General features: G+C 47.3%; 1 protein-coding gene across 6 annotated transcripts in view; it reads left to right on the top strand.

The window, feature by feature from the left end:
* CFH (complement factor H) overlaps window positions 1–25,321 on the top strand; it is a 1,589,177-nt gene that overhangs the window by 1,504,102 nt on the left and 59,754 nt on the right. The gene's annotated exons all lie outside the window — the stretch shown is intronic.

The following is a 25,321-nucleotide window of genomic DNA, read 5'->3' as shown; positions in this document are numbered from 1 at the left end:
TCCTCTTCTCTGGTCCCACTACTACACACAGCAGAACTGGGGTAAGTTACTGTGGGAGGGAAGTGGGAAGTTAGGAGAGTCCTGAAGCTGCTGCCCCTGCACATCTTGTGTCCCTGTTGTTCCAGCCCCTCACAGACCTTTGCCCACCAACTACCTCACCTATACTTTATACAGAGCAAGAAGTTATGTCTCCCAGTGTCCCCCTCTTCCCTCTCATCAGTGGCATTTTTACACTTTCCCAGCCCCTCCCCCCACATAATATGTAATGTCTCTGGAGCAGTGGCGTACACACAATCCATGGGGCCCCGGTGCAAAACTGAACCATGCCCCCCCCCCCCCCACCTCCCTCCACCAGCAGCAGAGTTAGGCTACTTTCACACCTGCGTTTAGGTGCTGATCCGTCTGGTATCTGCACAGACGGATCCGCACCTATAATGCAAACGCTTGTATCTGTTCAGAACGGATCTGTTTGCATTACCACGAACAAAAAAAAAAAAGATAATGCAAACAGATCCGTTTTGACTTACACTAAAAGTCAATGGGAGGCGGATCCGTTTTCAATTGCACCATATTGTGTCAGTGAAAACGGATCCGTCCCCATTGACTTAAATTGTAAGTCAGGACGGATCTGTTTGGCTCCGCATCGACAAGCAGACACCAAAACGAATCTACACAGACGGATCCGCACCTATAATGCAAACGCTTGTATCCGTTCAGAACAGATCCGTTTGGCTGCAAGCAGTGTTTTGGTGTCCGCCTCCAGAGCGGAATGGAGGCTGAACGGAGGCAAACTGATGTATTCTGAGCAGATCCTTATCCATTCAGAATGCATTGGGGCTAAACTGATCCGTTTTGGACCGCTTGTGAGAGACCTGAAACAGATCTCACAAGCGGACCCAGAAACGCAGGTGTGAAAGTAGCCTAACTCTGCTATATTTCTGTAGCCTGCAACCTCTGACTGCCCAGTTGGGCTGAAACTACTACACCCAGCATGTTCTGGCAGTAATAGTAAATGGATATTGGTGCAATTCTGAGCTACTAGTCTATATAATACAATATAATATTATGTATTATATAGACTAGTAGCTCAGAATTGCACCAATATCCATTTACTATTACTGCCAGAACATGCTGGGTGTAGTAGTTTCAGCCCAACTGGGCAGTCAGAGGTTGCAGGCTACAGAAATATAGCAGAGCTAGTTATAAAGCCAGCCCCCATCAGACCCTACTCTGAGTCTACTCTGAACTCACTCACAATACAGTATATGTGGTGAGCAATTATGAAGACTTTTTTTTTTTTTTTACAAATCTTATTTTCACTTCCGGACCGGCACCGGCTTCTTCACGCTCTCCCGAAAGCTTTTCCGGCGCCTTCTCCCTGCTGCGTCTCGGCGTTGTTGTGCGCCTGCGCAGCCTAGGGAAACGTCATGTCCGGTGCAGCCGCCCAACAGGAAATGACTAGGCACGCCGCACCCGCACGGGCAGGAGAATCAGGGGGAGGAGACTCTCACTCAAGGAGGGTAGGGCTGGCCTGGCCTGGCACTGCAGCGCAAAAACGCAACACTGGGTGGCGGGCCCCGGGTCGGCCGCCCGTATTAAGGCTGTTTCACACGAGCGAGTCCATTGCGGGAATCACGCTCTGTGTGTGAGTGTGATCCTCCGCTCTGGACTTACAGGAGCGCACGGCATCATCATGATTTATAATGCTATGTGTCTCTGCATGGCCTTTTTTCCACAGAATCATACTGACAGCTTTATGTCGCTATGATTCTGTGGAAAAAAGGCCATGCAGAGACACATAGCATTATAAATCGTGATAATGCCGTGCGCTCCTGAATCCAGAGCGGAGGTTCACACTCTCACACAGAGCATGATTCCGCAATCGACTCGCTCGTGTGAAACAGCCCTTATACAGGCAGGCACAGCACTACTGCAGGGCGGGGCCAGGGGTCCACAGGCGGCCGGGCCCCCTGGAGTGCCGGGCCTGGTCGCAACTGCGACCCCTGTATGTACGCCCCTGCTCTGGAGGTTATATCAGTACTGGAGCGATTATAAGAGGAGCGGCTGATATCAGTCAAATAGGATGTAATGTCTCTGAAGGTTATATCAGCGTTGGAGCGTTATAAGAGGAGCGACTGATATCAGTCACATATGATGTAATGTCTCTGGAGGTTACCGTATTTTTCGCCCCATAAGACAAACTTTTTCCCCCCCATAAATGGGGGGAAAATGCCCCTGCGTCTTATGGGGTGAATGCTGAAATTTTTACATCGCAGGCTGCGATGTATGCGAGAGCGGGGAGGGACCTAGAGGAGGAGCTGGGGGCCGGCAATTGTGGCGGGGCCGGTGCAGTCACTGTACTTCGGCCCCGCCGCTCCAGTGCTGCAATATTCAAATATAAAATGTCTCATTCAATTAAAAGTGATTAAACATGCCCCCCCCCCCCTTTTAATATTACCATACATCCTAACAGCCGGGCGGCAGCATAACTCCCTGATGTCACGTGCCTGCGCCGCCTACTTTATGAATCAAGCAGGCGGCGCAGGCACGTGTACAGAAGCTGTTAGGGTGTACAGTAATATTAGGAGTGAGGGGGCATGTTTAATCACTTTTAATTGAATGAGACATTTTATATTTGTATACTGCAGCACTGGAGCGGTGGGGGGGATCTGTGGATGACAGTTTTATAGGGGACATCTGTGGGTGGCACTGTTAAGGGGTGGGGGGTCTGTGGATGGCACTGTTATGGGGTGGGGGGTCTGTGATGGCACATATATAACAGTGCCACCCACAGATCCCCCTCCATAACAGTGCCACCCACAGATCCCCCTCCATAACAGTGCCACCCACAGATCCCCCTCCATAACAGTGCCACCCACAGATCCCCCTCCATAACAGTGCCACCCACAGACCCCCCTCCATAACAGTGCCACCCACAGACCCCCCTCAATAACAGTGCCACCCACAGATCCCCCTCCATAACAGTGCCACCCACAGATCCCCCTCCATAACAGTGCCACCCACAGATCCCCCTCCATAACAGTGCCACCCACAGATCCCCCTCCATAACAGTGCCACCCACAGATCTTCCTCCATAACAGTGCCATCCACAGATCCCCCTCCATAACAGTGCCATCCACAGATCCCCCTCCATAACAGTGCTATCCACAGATCCCCCTCCATAACAGTGCCATCCACAGATCCCCCTCCATAACAGTGCCATCCACAGATCCCCCTCCATAACAGTGCCATCCACAGATACCCCCATAACAGTGCGTCATCCACAGATCCCCCCATAACAGTGCGTCATCCACAGATTCTCCCCCCATAAGGCCTCATGCACACGACCGTTGTTGTGTTCCGTTCCGCAAAATGGGGTTCCGTTGTTCCGTGATCCGTTTTTGTTTCTGTGTGTCTTCCTTTATTTTTGGAGGATCACCAGACATGAAGGAAAGTAAAAAAAAAAATCTAAGTCAAGTTTGCCATGCAAATGATAGGAAAAAAATAGACGCGGACATGTGGACGCGGATGACAATCTTATGTGCCTCCGCGTTTTTTCACGGTCCCATTGACTTGAATGGATCCGCAAACCGTTTTCCGTGGAAAAAATAGGACAGGTTATATTTTTTGGACGGACTGGAACCAAGGATCACGGACGCGGATGACAAACGGTGCATTAGCCGAGTTTTCAACAAACCCATTGAAAGTCAATGGGTCCGCAGAAAATCCCGAAAAACTGAACAACGGACACAGAATAAAACAACGGTCGTGTGCATGAGGCCTAACAGTGCGTCATCCACAGATCCCCCATAACCGTACGTCATCCACAGATCCCCCATAACAGTGCCATCCCCAGATCCCCCCATAACAGTGTCCTTCACAGATCCCCCCTATAACAGTGTTCTTCACAGATCCCCAGTAATAGTGCCATCCACAGACCACCATTAGTTCCAAACCCACCAAAAGCACACCTTTTGGTTAAAAATATTTTTTTTCTTATTTTCCTCCCCAAAAACCTAGGTGCGTCTTATGGGCCGGTGCGTCTTATAGGCCGAAAAATACGGTATATCAGTACTAGAGCGTTATAAGAGGAGCGGCTGATATCAGTCACATGTGATGTAATGTCTATGGAGGTTATATCAGTGCTGGAGCGTTATAAGAGGAGCGGCTGATATCAGTCACATATGACTGTGGATAGGTCATCAGTATCTGATTGGTGGGGGCCTGACACCCGGGACTAGGGATCGACCGATATAGATTTTTTTTGAGCTGATAACCTGTGAACTTTCAGGCCGATAGCTGATAATTTATACCAATATTTTGTGCATTTTCATTTTTGAAAAAAAAAAAATAATTCCTACACAAATCTGTTGTTAAACGAAGAGATGCCATTATATATATCTAAGATTAAATATTTATACTTAATATTTTGGTGTTTTTTTAATTTAATAACTATTTCCCCCTTAGGGGCTAGAACCTGGATCCCTTGTCCTATTCACCCTAATAGAGCTCTATCAGGGTGAATAGGACTTCACACTCTCCCTGCTGCCCTGTGCATAGTACACATGTCAGCAGGGAGCTGACTATGGCAGCCAGGGCGTCAGTAGCATCCTGGCTGCCATGGTAACCGATCAGAGCCCCGCAATTACACTGCTTGGGCTCTGATCAGAAGCTGCCACTGCCGCCAATGAAGATAACTTGCCCATTAATTCAAATATAGCGACACCTGACCTCTATGAGAGGTAGCTGCGATCCGCGACAGTTAACCCCTCAGGTGCAGCTATATGATTCACCCGCCTCCTATATTTGAATTAATAACTGAGTTAACATCATTGGTGGCGCAATGGCCACAGCCCCTCCCCTCCTCCTCCCCTATTGCCTCTCACTGGTGGCAGCAGCGGCACAGGGGGGAGGGACTGCTTCCTTCTCCCCTGTGCTGCTGAGGGAACATTGATCGCGTTGATAGCAGCGCGATCCATGTTCGCGATTCGTTATCGGCATATCGGCAAGGTTAGATGCTGATACCGATAACTTTGAAAATCCTGAATATCGGCCGATAATATCAGTAAATCCGATAATCGGTCGATCCCTACCTGGGACCACTGCCGATCAACTGTTTGAGAAGGCACCGGGGCTCCTGTGAGCCCTGTGCCCTTCTCTGTGAATTTTCTGGGCCATGTGACATCACGTTCATAGAAGTGAAAGGGGCTGAACATGATACCAAGCACAGCCGCTATACAATGTACGGCGCTGAGCTTGGTGAGCTGTGAGGAGGACGGGGCACTACTGCGATGACTTCAATAAACTTATCCTTTTGAATATGCAGGAAACATTTCCTTCACTTTGGATATTGTTTAGGCTGGCTGGGGGACTGGGTGGTACGTCTAGGACATGGAATGTCCATATGTGACTGCTGTCTAAACTACTGACTGTAAATAACAGATACAGTTATCAACTAAATGAGTTGCTTAAAGGGAGTCTGTCATCACAGTTTCACCTTTTTAACCCTTCCCATAGCTTTCGAGCAGCATTACAGTTGATAAAAACGTTACCTTTATAAGCAATCGTGGACTTATAAAACTGGCAAAAATCATCTTAGTAGGATATGCAAATGAGGGCTCGCAAGTGCCCAGGGGCGGCGTCAACCTCGTAGGTGCCTAGGCAGCTCTGCCTTATCGTCGCTTCCCCCAGCCCTGTCTTTCCCTCTGCCCGCCCATCCTTTCCCTCTGCCCGCCCATCTTCTTACTTCTTCTTTCGCTGAGATCTGCAATGCACACTGCGATTTCCATTCCTGGTACGGCATCACAGTAATTAATGCGCATGCGCCGGCTAACGGACTCCGTGCGCAGGCGCGGGATCTCGGTGAAAGAAGAAGTAAGAAGATGGGCGGGCAGAGGGAAAGGATGGGCGGGGGGAAGCGACGATAAGGCAGAGCTGCCTGGGCACCTACGAGGTTGACGCCGCCCTTGGGCACTTGCGAGCCCTCATTTGCATATCCTACTAAGATGATTTTTGCCAGTTTTATAAGTCCACGATTGCTTATAAAGGTAACGTTTTTATCAACTGTAATGCTGCTAGAAAGCTATGGGAAGGGTTAAAAAGGTGAAACTGTGATGACAGACTCCCTTTAAAGAGAAACTATTTGATATAGTGCAGTGCACAATACTGTTCTGTTTAGCATACTGTTACTGTATTGTGTGCTAAAATGCATACATTCATGTGTGCAAGACTGAAAAATGAACAAGTTAGATCTCCAGCTCTAGGGTGGGCCCCCAAAATCAATTCCACTGGTGGGCCCTAAGCACCCCAGTCCGACACTGGGTAAAACAGTCACTACATTGGTGGAGAATAAAGGGAAACCTGAGCGTAGGGGTTCGCTGGCGCCCAAGAGATGTTATGGTCATAACAACAGACGCCAGCAACTCAGGGTGGGGAGGTCATTCTTCAGGATCAGTAAGTAGTTCAGGGATCCAGGGAGAAAGACATGCAGGACGCCTCCTCAAATTTAAAAGAACTGTCAGCAGTCCACAGAGTTCTCCTTTCCCTTTACAAAACTTCCTCTCCAAAACACGTAAAAATATTGACGGACAACACTACAGTTGTGGCGTACGTAAACAAACAAGGGGGAACCAAAAGTCGCTCACTGGCGGAAGTATCAAAAAACATTTTTTGTTGGGCAGAAAGAAGCCTTCTGTCCCTTTCTGCGGTGCATATCAAGGGGGAAAAAAACGTGGTGGCCGATTATCTCAGTCGACATCTCATAAGAGAAACCGATTGGTCCCTAAATCACCACGTTTTCAGCCAGATCTGCCAGATGTGGGGGACCCCAGTGTTAGATCTGTTCGCCACCAAAAGCAACAGGCAGGTCAGAAAATTCTGTTCCCTCTCGCAAAAAGATCATCCGGTATGGCTAGACGCCCTCTCCCGGCCGTGGCCAAAACAGCTCCTTTATGCCTTCCCTCCATTCAGCCTCATTCCAAGAGTCCTGGTAAAAACTCAGGAAGAGAGGGTCCATGTAATTATGGTGGCCCTCTTCTGGCCAAGAAGGGCTTGGTTTCCACTCCTGCTCAAACTATCAGCCGGAGTTTATTGGACACTGCCGTCAAACCCAGACCTACTCCACCAGGGACCAATAAATCATCCCAGTGTAAAGCAACTCAGTTTGACGGCCTGGAATCTGAACGTCTCCTGCTAAAACGGAAGGGCCTGTCAGATGCGGTTATTTCCACGATGCTAAAAAGCCGGAAACCCATAACTTCCCGGATCTACTTGAGAACCTGGAATGCATTTTTGTCCTTTTTGGGAAGTGTAGATTTTCCTGATGTTCCTCAGGTCCTCCAGTTCCCGCAAGCTGGGTTGGAAAAAGGCCTCCGTCCGTCAACTCTAAAGGTACAGATCTCCGCGCTCAGCGCCTTCTTGGACGTAAAACTGACAGATTCCCCTCTGATCAAACGTTTTTTGAAGGGGGCAGTAAGAACTTCCTTCTTCCCTCGTCCGGTGGTTCCTCCCTGGGACTTGGGCCTAGTTCTTTCTGCTCTCACTACTCCTCCGTTTGAGCCAATTGATAATATCCCTCTAAGGCTCCTCACCATGAAGACGTTTTTTTTAGTTGCCGTAACCTCTGCCAGAAGAGTTGGGGAAATTCAAGCATTCTCTTGCAAGCCTCCCTATCTTACAATTCTGGATGATCGTATAATCCTCAGGCACTGTCCTGCCTTTCTCCCAAAGGTGGTATCCAGATTTCATTGTGAACAGGAAGTCTCCCTACCTTCGTTTTTTCAGTCTCCATCTACTGACTCGGAGGGAACTCTCCATAATCTGGACGTCAGGAGATCAGTCTTTTCTTACCTACAAGCCACTAAGCCGCTAAGAAAATCGGACCGCCTCTTTCTGCAATTTCAGGGCCCTAATAAGGGGCAAGTGGCTAGCAAATCAACCATAGCTAGGTGGATTAGGAACGTAATATCCTCTGCCTACGTTACCAAGAACTGTCAGCCACCAGAGGTATTGAGGGCTCATTCTACAAGGGCAGTGGCCTCATCCTGGGCAGAGACGAAAGCAGTCCCTCTGGAACAAATCTGCGAAGCCGCCACATGGGCCAACCCTATGACTTTTTTCAGGCACTATAAGCTAGATGTAGTAAGGGATCAGGACTTGTCTTTTGGTCGTAAAGTTCTATCTGCTATGGCCCACCCTGATATTGATTACTCTGTTAGTCCTCCTGGGAATGCAGTTGTGGAGGCGCCGGGGAAAACGGTAAATTACTCTTACCGGTAATTGGATTTTCCAATAGCCTCCACAACGGCACTGGGTTCCCTCCCAAATTTTGAATGTAGACGAATGATGTAATTTGTTTACTATAATATATAATTTTTTCTGCATCACTTCTGTGTCCTCTCTTATTGACTGGTAAGGTAAGGGGAGGAGGCTCCTTAAAGGGTTTCTACCACTTCGTTTTCACATAATTAGCTTTCAGACACTAGCGATCCGCTAGTGTCTGCTCTGCCAAACAATCCTAATATAATAGCTTTTGGGGCAGCCGTTTCGCTAAAAAAAGAACTTATATTGATATGCTAATGAGCCTCTAGGTGCTATGGGGGCGTCATTAGCACCTAGAGGCTCGGTCTACCTTCACAAACTGCCGCCGCCCAGCGCGTCCCTCCAGCCCGCCCATCTCCTCTGGAATGCGATCCTCCCCGTGCGCGTCTGTATTTGGCGCATGCGCAGTGAATGTCTGACTGCTTCCCTGCTCAGACATCTCCACTGCGCCTGCGGCGATGACGTCATAGTGCTCCGAGGAACAGGCGCAGTGGAGATGTCTGTGCAGAAAGCGGTCAGACATTCACTGCGCATGCGCCGAATACAGACGCGCACGGGGAGGATCGCATTCCGGAGGAGATGGGCGGGCTGGAGGGACGCGCTGGGCGGCGGCAGTTTGTGAAGGTAGACCGAGCCTCTAGGTGCTAATGACGCCCCCATAGCACCTAGAGGCTCATTAGCATATCAATATAAGTTCTTTTTTTAGCGAAAAGGCTGCCCCAAAAGCTATTATATTAGGATTGTTTGGCAGAGCAGACACTAGCGGATCGCTAGTGTCTGAAAGCTAATTATGTGAAAACGAAGTGGTAGAAACCCTTTAAATCCTGTGCTTCCTCGTTGTTTCCTGTCCTGGAGGCGGGGACACCCTCCTGGGAATGCCGTTGTGGAGGCTATTGGAAAATCCAATTACCGGTAAGAGTAATTTACCCTTTCCTTAACTCCCTTTTGGAACACACCCTGCATCTTTTTTGGATCCTTCCCTTCCTCGCTGTTTGGGGGACTTCACCAGGGAAATGTTGCCCTGGTACAACTCTGGCACTGTAACTTGCAGAAGTACTAGGCCCTCCATTGCTTGGTTTGGAAGAATTAGGGCCTTTATCACCACCGCTTAAAATTGTAGGAATGTTCTTGTCTGGCCTCTAGATCTAAATAGCACATACGCATTAGCCAGCTTTTTGTACCACACTTTTGTTTTTCGTGTGGCACTGTAGAGCTTCAGAACTTGATCTGAAAGATAAACCCCGCCCTGTTGTAGTCCAGAATGCAGTCTGGTTTGGGGAAAGTGGTAGTGGTACCACGTACAGGGGCAGGGGAGCTGGTGTTACTGTGAATGGTGGTTAGCAAAATGACATCCCTCTTCTCCTTGTTCTTAACCACCAACATGTTCTCATTGAGGAGAGCACGGCTGTCTCATTTTCTTTGTGGTTGCCCTACCAGGCATCTAGGGAGGCCTTTCTGATTTTTGAGTACTGTGCCGCACGCCACAGTACCTCTGGATGTTAGAGACTGGAACAGTGGTAAACTCATGTAGTAATTATCCACATATAGATGGTAACCCTTATCCAGCAGTGGGTGCAGTAAGTCCCACACTTTCTTCCCACTAACTCCTAGGGCGGGGGGCATTCTGGGTGTTCAATCCGGATGTCCCTCCCTTCATAAATCCAGAACTTGTGATTGTACCCAGAGCTACTCTCACAGATTTTATACAATTTTATACCATACCTTCCCCGCTTGCTGGGCAGATACTGGCGGAATCTTACCTCCCTTTGAAAAGTAATAGGGATTTGTCTATGCAGACATTTTGTTCTGGGGAGTACACTTCTGAAAACTGCGTTGAAGTGGTCAAGGACGGGCCTAATTTTGAACAGATGGTCAAACACAGGTAAACTCATATAGCTAACTACACCCACTTTTCCACCCACATTTCAGTAATAGAGTGAGTGGTGTAAGAATGCAAAAAGTCACAAAGTTTTTTTGCAAGTTTAAAAAGCCGCAGTAGCCATATTTTGAGACATTTTGAAGCGTGAATTCTGGAATGAAGGTATGATAAATCAGGGCCATAGAATTTAAATCCTCTGACTAGGGACGTAATGTAGTAATTATGGAGAACCAAGAATACATTAATGTGGCAATGAGACTTCTTGAGAATCCAACAACATATAAAGTCTCAGTAAAGTATCTAAATAACTAAATACACTCCTAATGGAAGCTAAGAGTAAAGCCCTGATTACTAAAGATGAATTTAGATATTTGTTTAATCCATATCCAACATTGGCATCTTTTTATGCCATTTCAAAAGTACTTACGAATAAAAATCCGGTCCCAGGTAGGTCAATTGTAGTGTTGAGCAAATCAAAGCATCCAAAGCGGAATTTGATCCGAAGTTTAGGAAAAATCTGATTCGTTGCAAAGCTTTTCTTGTGCATCGTAGTAACTAGAGATGAGCGAATCTCTCAAAAATTTTATTTGGTCGGTTCGCCGAATTTTCCGAAAAGATTGATTCAATCTGAATTTATTTGTGGTGAATCGCCTTAAAAAACAGCTATTTCTTTGCTGCAGAGAGCCTGTAAAGTGGTGTAGAACACTGTGTCTTGCAGTAACACGCACAGGGAGTCTTCTGTGGTAGTAAAACAATACTGTGAGTCAGTATGACACAGAGATGACAGGCATCGCTCTTAGAATCACTTCACACTTCACTCATTTGGTCAACTACGGGGCCAAAACTGACCAAATAACTCAACTGTCTGTTATAAAGAACCATGCAGAGGCCCAAGATCCTACTACAGGGAGTGCAGAATTATTAGGCAAGTTGTATTTTTGAGGATTAATTTTATTATTGAACAACAACCATGTTCTCAATGAACCCAAAAAACTCATTAATATCAAAGCTGAATATTTTTGGAAGTAGTTTTTAGTTTGTTTTTAGTTTTAGCTATTTTAGGGGGATATCTGTGTGTGCAGGTGACTATTACTGTGCATAATTATTAGGCAACTTAACAAAAAACAAATATATAATTTCAATTATTTATTTTTACCAGTGAAACCAATATAACATCTCAACATTCACAAATATACATTTCTGACATTCAAAAACAAAACAAAAACAAATCAGTGACCAATATAGCCACCTTTCTTTGCAAGGACACTCAAAAGCCTGCCATCCATGGATTCTGTCAGTGTTTTGATCTGTTCACCATCAACATTGCGTGCAGCAGCAACCACAGCCTCCCAGACACTGTTCAGAGAGGTGTACTGTTTTCCCTCCTTGTAAATCTCACATTTGATGATAGACCACAGGTTCTCAATGGGGTTCAGATCAGGTGAACAAGGAGGCCATGTCATTAGATTTTCTTCTTTTATACCCTTTCTTGCCAGCCACGCTGTGGAGTACTTGGACGCGTGTGATGGAGCATTGTCCTGCATGAAAATCATGTTTTTCTTGAAGGATGCAGACTTCTTCCTGTACCACTGCTTGAAGAAGGTGTCTTCCAGAAACTGGCAGTAGGACTGGGAGTTGAGCTTGACTCCATCCTCAACCCGAAAAGGCCCCACAAGCTCATCTTTGATGATACCTACCCAAACCAGTACTCCACCTCCACCTTGCTGGCGTCTGAGTCGGACTGGAGCTCTCTGCCCTTTACCAATCCAGCCACGGGCCCATCCATCTGGCCCATCAAGACTCACTCTCATTTCATCAGTCCATAAAACCTTAGAAAAATCAGTCTTGAGATATTTCTTGGCCCAGTCTTGACGTTTCAGCTTGTGTGTCTTGTTCAGTGGTGGTCGTCTTTCAGCCTTTCTTACCTTGGCCATGTCTCTGAGTATTGCACACCTTGTGCTTTTGGGCACTCCAGTGATGTTGCAGCTCTGAAATATGGCCAAACTGGTGGCAAGTGGCATCTTGGCAGCTGCACGCTTGACTTTTCTCAGTTCATGGGCAGTTATTTTGCGCCTTGGTTTTTCCACACGCTTCTTGCGACCCTGTTGACTATTTTGAATGAAACGCTTGATTGTTCGATGATCACGCTTCAGAAGCTTTGCAATTTTAAGAGTGCTGCATCCCTCTGCAAGATATCTCACTATTTTTGACTTTTCTGAGCCTGTCAAGTCCTTCTTTTGACCCATTTTGCCAAAGGAAAGGAAGTTGCCTAATAATTATGCACACCTAATATAGGGTGTTGATGTCATTAGACCACACCCCTTCTCATTACAGAGATGCACATCACCTAATATGCTTAATTGGTAGTAGGCTTTCGAGCCTATACAGCTTGGAGTAAGACAACATGCATAAAGAGGATGATGTGGTCAAAATACTAATTTGCCTAATAATTCTGCACGCAGTGTACAATGTTGCCAAAGTTAGACTTCAGCCAAACATAACCGATGTAGGATACAGTTTTACAATAAAGATATCATACGTTATGAATAAAATATTATTTTCCATACAAACACATCTTAAGCAATATTTTTTTTTCTTCTTTTTCCCAATTAGACCCCACCCAACCACTGCTTGTGATGCTTCTCCTATCCCCCTCCGTCTAGAAGGACGGGGTGGGGTTAATGGTGGGATGAACAAGGCAGCCTAAAACTTCCAAAATCCCCATACCTTCTTACATTTTTCCTCTGTATTCCTTTGTTTATATAAAATATTTTCATATCTCTTAACTTTATTAACCAAGTTTAACCATGTATGAACAGTAAGGATATTTCGTGAAAACCAAACTCATGTAATTAAGAGTCTCACCAAAAAGGCTATTTTAATAATAAGATTTTTTTAAATTTAAGGCAGTTAACCTGAAAAAAATCAACCAGAATCCAACACTCTACCGTATGTGGGATGTCTATTTTCAATTTTTGGGAAATAAATTTAACTATTGTCTCCCAATATTCTGTCAATTGCGTGCAAAACCAAAACATGTGTAGGTGATCGGCCCAAAATGCATTACACCGTGGACAATTAGACGGGTTTCTCACCCCACATTTATTAAGCCATATAGGTGTAATATTTATTCTGTGTATAATATTAAATTGAACTAATACGTGATTAATTAATATGTATAAATATATCAGGGGTCAGTACAGAGATCTATCCCATCAGCTATTTATCCCCAGGACTGTGACTGTGACGAGGGGACATCCTCTGCGTCTGGAGGAAAGAAGGTTTGTACACAAACATAGAAGAGGATTCTTTACGGTAAGAGCAGTGAGACTATGGAACTCTCTGCCTGAGGAGGTGGTGATGGTGAGTACAATAAAGGAATTCAAGAGGGGCCTGGATGTGTTTCTAGAGCGTAATAATATTACAGGCTATAGCTACTAGAGAGGGGTCGTTGATCCAGGGAGTTATTCTGATTGGAGTCGGGAAGAAATTTTTTATTCCCCTAAAGTGGAGAAAATTGGCTTCTACCTCACAGGGTTTTTTGCCTTCCTCTGGATCAACTTGCAGGATAACAGGCCGAACTGGATGGACAAATGTCTTTTTTCGGCCTTATGTACTATGTTACTATGTTACTATGTTATTAAAGTTAGGTGACACTAACCTTAAGTTGTTATTTTCCCCATATCTAATGATTGTGCCTTTAAATCAGATTCCCAGGTCTTTTGTCCGGGAGAAAATAATCCGCTAAATAGTGCATCCAGTATCAATTTGTAAATATGAGAAATTTTGAACCTCCGTCCCAGGTTCCCCATCAAATCATCTAAAAGTGTATAGGTGTCTATCTGTAATAATGATTTCCCTTTTACACTAGCTAGTGCTGAACATAATTGTAAATATCTAAACCATGATAAGTTAGTTATAAGTTCTCTTTGTGTCAGTTCCAAAAACAAAAATATATTTCCATTATTCATCACTTATGCAACATACAACATATATTTTTCTTGCCAGAATTTCTCTTCTGCTAGGTTATCTAACCCCTGTAAATAATAATTGTGCCAGAGAGGTGTACAGTAAAGCGATCCCTTTATTGCAAACCATGCTCTAATAGTGCTCCATGACTTAGTAAATAGCTTACTAGTTTCCCTATATTCCTGTTGAACTCTGGCTAGTGACCCAGACTCTAATAATACAAACATATTATCATATGTAGAGTTACTCAATAGATGCCTGCAGAGAGGGCTTTCTTCCCAATGTTTATAAAGCCAAAGCTGTGAGGCTATAAAATACCCCTTAAAAAATGGGAGATTTAGTACTCCGTGCTCCATCGGCATATGAAAATATTTCACTTTAAGCCTAACCCGCTTTCTTCCCCAGAGTAAATTGTGAATAACTCTCTCAATTAACTTAAAGAATTTATCCTCAATCCATACTGGGGAATTTCTGAGGATATATGTAACGGTCGTGTACACACACACACACAGGGGGGAGGGAAGTGACCACTCCGCTCCACCGTCACCCCTGGCCCTGCCTACTTGCTTCGCAAGTCGTAATGACAGGTGACAACTGTCACGGCTGAGGATGGGGGAAACCCTCAGCTGTGCGATGCCAGGAGATGGTAGGTCGCTACTTGGCCAGGACCACAGAATTAGGGAGCAGGTCACCTCCTAGCGCATCCCTAATCTGACCCTGACTCCTAGCTGCATGAGCCGACCTTGATGGTAGGAGAGCTCATGCTCCGGAACCTTGGATCCCTACTAACCCTCCGCAGATCCCTGAGCTAAGAGCTGGGTAGACAGCCCGTTCCTCCTGGACGTGGAGAAACAGGAGTCTAAAGTGGCCAAGCTGCAAGGGGATAGGAACAAGAACAGCCTATGGATATGGCAGGAGAACTACACAGTTCACAGCTGATGTCCACACTATAAGGCTGCATTCACACGTCCGTGGTGTGTTGCGGACCCGCAAATTGCGGGTCCGCAACACACCAGCCCGGCACCCCCATTGAAATGCCTATTTTTGTCCGCAAGCTGCGGACAAGAATAGAACATGCTTTATCTTTTTGCGGAGCTGCGGACCCAAAATCGGGGCCGCGCTCCGCAATTGCGGCTGCAGACAGCACACTGTGTGGTGTCCGCATCCATTCCGTCCCCATAGAGAATGAATGGGTCCGCACCCGTTCCGCAAAATTGCGGAACGGATGTGGACACATTTTGCGGACGTGTGAATGGAGCCTAAATAAATGGACACAGCAAACACACATACACACACAGGAACCCATAGCTGCATTAAACATGAAAGGAAAACAACATCAACTTAACATCACATATAAACATTTGACATCACGTAAAAACTTATGACCACAAGGGTGGCCCTCACTGACAAATGGTAATAACCAGGAGGATGACTCCAGCTTACAAACAAGGCTGGAGTACCCCTCAGACTACAGGTCATTACTGAGGCTTTATAGCCCAAAGTGGCCACACCCACACACAGACACACCCAGTGTACACACACAAAGAAGGAAGTTAACCCTTCCTACACCAGGCACTGAAAGACTGCCACTTAAAGGAGAAATGTCCAAACAAACCTTACACTGCAGCTGTTACCGCAGGCAACGACATGCGTGGCAACTATGTCTTGGGAAACAGCCAGAAGGCCGAGACACTGCCACCACATGTAACACACGCTGCCACGGACAGCCATCAGTGAAGGGAAATGACACAGTGCACACCAAACAAGCAAAGTGCACACAAACACGCATACAAAACCAAAGGCAACCGCATGCATACCTGTTGTCCACGGCAACCGCACTTGAGGCAAACAACTAAGTGCCCCCAGCTGCGGTTGACACAACACCCAGACCGCGGGCAACTGCATTTGGCTCCCAAGGAGTTACGACCATAACCATGTTCGTGACAACAACTGGATGGCAATAGCCCTTTCAGTGGACCAGGTACTGTAAAGAATTATGCACTCTCCTGACATCCACAATCTTAGACACCACATACTCCACAGAATCATTAACAAGAACCGGCGGAGGCGCGGTTTGCGATCGTACAACAGGTTCATTATATTTTTTAAGCAGAGATTTGTGAAACACATCATGAATGTGGAACGACTCGGGCAGTTCCTACCTAAACGATACCGGGTTAATCACCTCTGTAATTTTATACGGCCCTATAAAACGAGGAGCACATTTTCTAGAAGCTACCTTGAGCGAGAGATTCTTGGAGGACAACCACACCTTATCCCCAACCTGAAAGTTCACCCCCTTAGAACTTTTCCTATTGGCCTTGATTTTCTGAGTATTCTGAGCCTTTTCTAGGTTAGATTAAACCCGAGCCCAAACTGTGCACAGTTCAGAGGAGACCTTATCCGTCTCGGGGTTAGAAGAGGAGACGGATGACCCAGAATGAAAACGAGGATGGAAACCATAGTTACAAAAGAACGGGGAAACACCAGCAGAATAATTAACACGGTTATTCAGAGCAAATTCGGCCAACGGAAGGTATTTAACCCATAATTGCTGGTCATCCGCAACATATGACCTAAGGAATTGTTCCACAGACTGATTGAGGCGTTCAGTCTGCCCATTACTCTCAGGGTGGTAGGCGGATGAAAAAGACAATGAAATCTGGCATTTCTGACAGAAAGCCTTCCAAAACTTGGACACAAACTGCACACCCCTGTCAGATACAATATTCTCCGGAATACCATGTAAACGCACAATCTGTTTCACAAATATAGACGCCAGAGTTTTAGCATTTGGGAGTTTAGACGGGAATAAAATGCTAAATTTTGCTAAACCTATTGACCACTACTGTAAAGGGGGACTATTAATCACCAATATTTATGCAAATATTGATAATTAATATTCATAAATGGGAGGAGCCATCTATTGATAACTCCACCCATTTATGCCTTTAATATAACACAATACCTTTGCTGTGCTCTACACTGATCGCTATGCTAGCTGCATGCGCCTTACTAACTCGCTACCGCTAACAAATACACGCTACACAAAAGGGTACAAATATAACGGTATTTATTACACCACGCAATACACTAACAATACACTACGCACGCAATACTAACAAGACACTACGCACGCAGTACACTACAATACAGCACTAAATATACAATCCTAAACTACACTACACATTCCCAATTCCACCCATAAACTAACTACACAGTTCACACATACAAGTATATTAACAATCCACCCCACCTGACTATACACTGTCCCTACGGGGTATGACGAAGGATTATAAGGATTTGTTTGCAGAGCAGAAGCATGCTCTACAGAGGAACCAAGGCAGGGAACCAGGGCCACCAGGGTTCAGGGGTCTATGGGGGGTGTACCAGGGGAGAGCAGGCACACAGGGAACCAGGGGTTAATCCGGGCTAACCAGGGGTGTGGGGTTCCAGGGGTCAATAGGGGATCAGGGGATAGATACCAGGGGTAATAGGGTTCCAGGGGTAATATCAAGGGACCAGGGGTTTAGGGTTGCACAGTGGGGTATGGAAGGGTTAGGGATACCAGAGGTGTTGGTGGGATAGGGGTTAATCAGGGGGTCAGGGAATAAGGGGGTGATACTTATGCCGTCCAGGGGGGGGTCCCGATCTTCACTGCGGCCTTGAGCGCCGATCGCGCTCTCCTAGATAAAAGGGGGGGTCCGGTCACGGCCTGAGCGCAGGGTGCGCTCTCCTCTCCAGGTATCGTTGGTGGGATCAGTGGGGGTAGGTCCGGCTGGGTCCGGTCAGTGGCCTTGTGGGGGCCGCGTTCCTGAGCGCCGATGCGCTCAACAGGTGGGGGCCCCGATCCTGAACCCTGAGTGCCGGGGCCGCCGGATATTTATCCCCCGGCGGCCCGCACTCCCGCACCACCAGGGGGCGCGCGCGCGCCCCCATCATCCACGTGGGCCGGCGCAGTGATATGACGTCACTGCGCCGGCCAGCACATCGGGGACGCGCTGCAGACAGGCGGGAGAAGCCTTTGATCTCCCGCCTGCTGCACCTAGCATTCCGGACAGTGCGATAGTAATCGCACTGTCGGAATGCACATAATAGAAGGGAGAGGCTTCTCCCCTTCTTCTATCATGTGTAATTATCTCCAGAGGCGCTGGGGATAATTACAACAAAGGGCTCAGATTCTGTTGAATCTGAGCTCTTTGTATCCATCAGGATGACCGGACCCTTGTCCGGTCATTCTGATGCAATTAGCCAGATTGCATCGGTGCGAATGCTTGGGGCACATTCACACCGATGCACCTGGTTTCAGTTGTAGGAGGGGGGGATATATATAATATACATGTGTATTGATGCTTGGGGCACATCCATACACATGTATACATTAAATCTAAGGGGGATTATAACTCACATAAGGGGCCACATTCATGTATATAAGGGGGCACAGATAAGGGGGCACCAGCCCCTACAATATCAGGGGGCACCAGCCCCTACATTATCAGGGGGCACCAGCCCCTACATTATCAGGGGGCACCAGCCCCTACATTATCAGGGGGCACCAGCCCCTACATTATCAGGGGGCACCAGCCCCTACATTATCAGGGGGCACCAGCCCCTACATTATCAGGGGGCACAAGCCCCTACATTATCAGGGGGCACAAGCCCCTACATTATCAGGGGACACATATTTCCCACAGGGGCCAGCATGAGCCCCTGGGGATCACCATGGGCAGACGTGCGCAGATGCTGGGCACATCTGCGCACATCGTCCCATGCTGCTATGTCTAATGTATGCACATATATACCGTACATGCCCGCACGTGTTTGCAGGCATGCATGGATATATATGCATACGTCTCAACCGTTCCTCAACAGCTACCCAAACCACAGTCTTACCCTCCGCAGGTGGCAGGTCAGTGATAAAGTCCATTGAGATATGGGACCATATCTCAAACACCACCACCACCATATCCCCTCCGCTCGAGTCAGAGGAATTATTTCCCCATACATTCCAAGACCTTACCGATGCACAGCCATTATTGGCATCGGATCAGGAAAAGGAGGTATCAACGGTCGCCACCCAGCAGTCTGACGACAGTACCCAGATCAGCCCAAGGAGGGTGGTCCCCGCTGTTGCTGCCTACTCTGAGATCTCTAATGTCAGTGGTGGTGAAGGTTACGAATCCGATGATGACGTGTCGATGGACGTCACGTGGGTGCCCACAAGAGAGGAAGAGAAGGGGAGTTCAGAGGGAGAGACGGAGCAGCAGATAGGGAAGAGAAGCAGGCAGAACTTAAAGTGCACAGGAGGCAAAAATCAGACTGCTAATGTATCTGGAACTAAACATCCACCATGCACGGTCACATCTGGCGCTCCCAGGACGCTGGCACATGGCTCCGCAGTGTGGGCTTTTTTTAATGTGTCCGCTGCTGACAATAATGTTGACATCTGCAGCCTGTGCTGTGATCGCATAAGTCGCGGTAAGCCCAACACTCACCTAGGGACGACCGCCTTAAGAAGGCACCTGGCCTCCCATCACCAAGCCCAGTTGGAGCAACACAGTCAGAACCCACAAAGGCATACTCCCGGCGCTCACCGTCCTGCCTCTTCTCCTTCTCCTCTCTCCTCCCAGTTATCCTCTACTCCACCTTCCACCGTGCCGTTGTCGCATTCATCTGGCAAAAGGCAGGCTTCTTTGCCCCAAATGTTCGAGCGAAAAAAGATGATGATGCCGGATAATCCTCTTGCCAAACGGCTGATCGCTGGCTTGTCAGAACTGCTAGCCCGCCAACTACTGACATATAAACTGGTGGACTCAGAGGCCTTTAGAAAATTTGTGGCCATTGGAACACCGCAATGGAAGGTCCCTGGAAGGAAATATTTCTCCCAGAAGGGCATCCCAGAGCTATATGGCCACATTCAGCGGCAAGTAAATGTATCTCTGGCACACAGTGTCGGTGCCAAGATACATCTGACCACAGACACGTGGTCTAGCAAACACGGTGTTGAGATGTGGGAGTATATGCCGTTAAAAACAGTCTAAACTCAGTTCTTGGCAAAAGCAACGCTCATATTTATTTTGAGCAAAAATAAAGCAATAGAAAAAACAAGGCAAAATAAATTATCCTCATGAGTCTTTGCAACTACCTTGGTAGCAAGTAGCTCCCCCAGTGTCTAGCTAACACTCTGAACTGAAGATGGATCCCCAGCACATTGCACAGGTGCTTTTAAATACACAATACCCAGGTTCACAATCCTAAAGGGATACACACACATTTTACATTTCCAAAAACAAATGTTACAAAAGAAACATACCTTAACACAGAGGAGCTTACCATCTATTTAAGATACATAACACAAAATAGTTATACTAAAGAAACGAAAAACACTCTGTTAACTGCAGCTCTGCCTCACCTGGACGAATCAGCTGCATGCATCTCACACTCTGTGAAGCAAAGTAAGGGGATAATGCTGTATGTCAATGTGAACAATGCCTTAGTCTGTCTGTGAAACAATAGCGGATAGAGAGAGAGGTTTGCTGGCCAGCAAGAAAGTAAAAGCAGACAAGAAAGACATACAGATATACACAGACAAACTAATGACATATTCACCCCCTAACACACGGGCAAGAAAGGTACATAACTTTTACTGCCCACTGGGTGAACCCTCTGACGGCTGTCAAGCATGCAGCCCGTGGCACCCATGTAGATTTGGTGTTACTGCCACAGATTGCATGAAGGCCTGCCTCTTCTTCTCCTCCTCCTCCTCCATCCTCCGTCTCCTCCCCGGCTGACTCCTCCTTTTCCGCTGCTACCGTCTCTTCCGCTGCACCCCCCAAGATCCCCAGAACCTATTCGACATGCCAGGTGAGACGTTGCCATGCTGTGCTGCGTCTGTTGTGCCTGGAAGCCAAGAGCCACACCGGTCCTGCACTCCTTTCAGCTTTGCAGTCACAGGCAGATCAGTGGCTAACCCCGCTCAATTTGACAGTTGGTGAAGTGGTGTGCGACAATGGTGCCAATCTTCTGAGCACGCTGAAACAGGGCAAAATGACTCGGGTGCCGTGCATGGCACACGTCCTGAACTTAGTCGTGCAGCGATTCGTTGCCAAATACCCCGGGGTCCAGGACATCTTGCGGCAGGCCAGGAAAATCTCTGGCCATTTTAGAAGCTCTTACATAGCCAAGGCTCGCCTTGCTGACATTCAGTGGCGACACCACCTTCCCGTCAGACATCTGATTTGTGACTGCCCGACGAGATGGAACTCCACCTTGTATACGCTTGATAGGCTGCTCCAGCAGAAACGTGCAGTTAATGACTACCTGTATGAACTCTGCGGCAGGACAGGTTTTGGGGAGTTAGTTTTTTTTTCACCGCGCATGCGCATAGGCGAAAATTACATTGCCGATATTTCGCATTGAAAAAAATAATGAATGGAAATCGCAAATTCGAATAATACATCTGGTATGTCACTGTCCATGTTGTGGGACTATTTGTGCACTTCTAGTATTTGATGGCTGCAAATATGACCTGAAGGTATTCCTGGTTCGCCGGCCTTTAAAGTGAATAGGGCCTGCCGCAAACTTGCGGTTCGCGAACATTTGATCGCGTTCGCGAACCGTCCCGGCCGATGTTCATCCATTGCTAAATATCAGGGTGTATCTGGTCTTTAGGTTGCCTTGCCTTGGGAGATTTGACGGAGAGTATCTTCTTAGGACACTGGTTAATCCAATGGTCAGGATCTCCGCAGTAAAAGCAAACTCCACGTCTGCAGCGCAGATCCCCTCGGGTCATGCCGACATGGATGGGTTCTTCGGAAGAGACCTCAGCTCCATTCCGGGGACAGACCTCAGGCTGGACCACCACCTGAGAAGAGAACTATCGTTCCTGTCGTCTCTCTCTAACCCGACGATCGAACAGCTAGGGTCATCATCTCCTCTAGAGTCTCTGGAAGCTGATAACTCACTAGAAGGTCTTTCAGGTTATCAGACAAACCTGACCTGAACTGACTCTTAAGGGCTGGTTCATTACAACCTGAGGGAACACACCACCTTCTAAATTGGGTGCAATACTCCTCCGCGGGTTGATCGCCCTGAACCAGTGCCTTAAGAGCAGTCTCGGCTACCAGGGCCCTGTCCGGTTCATCATACAGGGTACCCAGGGCCTGAAAAAACCCTCTACTGATGCTAAACAACTGGCATCAGCTGGTAAAGAGAACGCCCACTCCTGGGGATCACCCTGTAATCGGAAAATTACAATGCCAACGCGTTGACTCTCAGAGCCGGAGGACAAGGGGCGCAAACGGAAATAAAGTTTACAATTCTCCTTAAAAGAATGAAACTTCCTCCGGTCTCCAGAGAAGGGTTCTGGAAGCTTAATCTGCGGCTCCATATGGGGACTGGAGGCCCGAGGAGTGGAAGAGCCTTGTCCTAACTCAAAAGAACTGAGCTTTTCCCCTAGCTCCTGCACCATCTGCATCAGGTTAGAAACCTGATCTGTCAGGGTCACCAGAGGATTCATGATACAGTGGTTTGGTAGGGCCTGTTATTTTGTAACGTTCGCGTACACACACACACACAGGAGGGAGGGAAGTGACCACTGCGCTCCACCTTCACCCCTGGCCCTGCCTACTTGCCTCGCAAGTCCTAATGACAGGGGACAACTGGACGGCAATCCCTAGCTTGGAATAAGTGCAGGGAGGACGGACCAGACAAACAACAGAACGTAAACAGACCAAGTCAATACCAGGAGAGCAACGAAGTACAAATGGAGCAAGCAGAGAATAGTCAGGAGACTATTCATAAATACCAGGAGAGTCGTGAAGTACCAAAGGACTCAGCAGAGGAACGTCAGGAGGAAGCCAGGGTCAGAATACCAGGAGAGCAGCAAAGTACACAAGGAGCAGGCAGAGGATCGTCAGGAAATCAGCAGAAGGTAAGTACGCCAGGTCATACAAAATCACAGATGGAACCTAAATAACAGGCAACCTGTGGCCAGCAGGCTGCCTGTTTAAATACTGACTAGCAGGGGTCATGTGACGTGTTAAGCGGTGCTCAGGCTTAATCTGGTTGCTGGGGAACTGAGGACACCGGCCGCGCTGAGGAGACGTGCGCGGCCGGGTCCGTCCCGCCCCCCCACCACCTAGGAGACGAGGACGCTGCACGCGTCCTTGCTCCTGTACAGAGGCGGGGCGCCGTCGGCGCTGCGGAGAGTAAGTGCGCCGCCGGCGCCCCGTGACAATATAGAGGAGTGGGATAATATCACCATTTTTACCAGGGATATTCGGTCAGCTCTGGATAAAGGATGTTGAAGCCACACCATCACCTTTGACCTCAATTTGCTAATCAACGGAATCAGGTTTAACTGTACAAATTGTTCCACTTTAGGGGATATCATCACTCCCAGATATTCAACAGTGAACAGGCTTCAGCATACTCAAGGACCATTCAATAGGATATTCAGGCCTATCTACCGGCATAAGTATTGTTTTAGACCAGTTAATATCGAAACCTGAAACTGACCCAAAAGTATTACCTATCTGGATAAGTTTGGGAAGTACGGTATTAGTGTGGTCTATAAAAAACAAAACATCTTCGGCGTATAAAGAAATACGGTCGTCTGGTCCCAGTATTCTAAACCCTTTAATCCTGGGGTCCTGCCTAACTTTGGCAGCAAAGGACTTGATGTATATATCAAATAGCAATGAAGTGAGAGGGCAACCATGACGGATACTCCTACTCAACGGAAAACTCTCCGTCAAGCTCCCATTTATATTAAATCTTGCCCTAGGGGATCTATACAAGAGCTTGATCATATGAATGAATCTGGTACCAAATCCCATCTTCCCCAGAGCTTTCCATAGGAATCCCCACTCCACTCTGTAAAACGATTTAGATGAGTCCAGCGACAGGATGGACCGTGAGACCCCCCCCGGAAGACTGCATATTAACAAATAGACGATGCAGGTTATAATGCATACCCTTATTAGGAATAAACCCATTTTTATCGGGGTGTATAATTGCTGTAATGACCTTGGATAACCTTATAGCCAGAATTTTTGAGAGTAGCTTCATATCTGTATTTAATAAGGAGATAGGCCTATATGACCCCATATCTAGTGGGTCCTTCCCCTTTTTCAGTATTAATGTTATTACAGCCTCTGTCATTGTTTCTGTGTCATGCCCTGCTCAGGTTATGTGCAGAGGTCTGCCAGGTTAGCAGCACGTGTGTAGTTTTTTTTTGTTTGTTTTGGGTATTGAGTTGAGCTGTATCCGCCTCCCTTCAGGTGCACTGGGTGGGGTCGTTTGTGTGAGTTTAAATGACGACCCTTCCCAGTGTCCTGTGCGGGTTATAGCTTCTGTCTTGTTCTGTGGAAAGGTGGATTTGCTGTTTCTGCTCTGCTACAAGATAAGTTGGTTTTGGTTTCCTTTTAGTGTTCTGTCTAGGCTGTTAGCGAGACACCTGCCTCCTCCAGGACCTGAGAAAGCAGGCTGCCTCTTTCCCCCTTTCCACCATCTCAGGGAATCTTCAGCCTTAGGCACGGGGGCACGTTAATTCCCACCTTTAGGGTCTTAACGTGGGCACAGAAGTCCAGGGAGAGCTTCTGGCCTAGACGCTTGTTTTGAGGTTTTCTGTGTGTTTATTGTATCTTGTATCCTACCCACCGTGACATTATTACCCGCCCATACCTAGACTGCCATTTCTCAGCTGCTTTGAGATGAAGTCAATTGATGCGTTAGTTGATCACATACAGTGATTATCCCTAGAGGTTGCTGATCTGCGTAATTCTGTCACACAGTGTCAGAATGCTCTGGCATTAGGTGCTATAGGAGGAAGTCAAATTAATGGGGAGCCTAGAGTCGCTCTCCCTGATAGATTTTCACGGGGTGTGGATGACTTTATCTGCTTTAGAGAATCATGCAAGCTGTATTTTCAGCTGAGGCCGTCTTCATCTGGTGATGAGTCAGAGAGTACTGATAATCATATCCCTGCTTAAAGTGGACATGCAGTCCTGGGCCTTTTCTCTGCCGACCGGTTCTCTGGCCCTCCAGGTGGTGGACAAATTTTTTAAAGCCTTGGGATTAATTTATGATGACCCAGATCGGGTCTCGATGGCGGAATCTAAGTTGCGTAATTTATTAAAAGGTGAACATTCT

Source organism: Bufo bufo, chromosome 9, assembly GCF_905171765.1.
Source record: "Bufo bufo chromosome 9, aBufBuf1.1, whole genome shotgun sequence".
Classification (NCBI taxonomy): Eukaryota; Metazoa; Chordata; class Amphibia; order Anura; family Bufonidae; genus Bufo; species Bufo bufo.
This window is presented reverse-complemented; position numbering and strand designations above follow the sequence as displayed.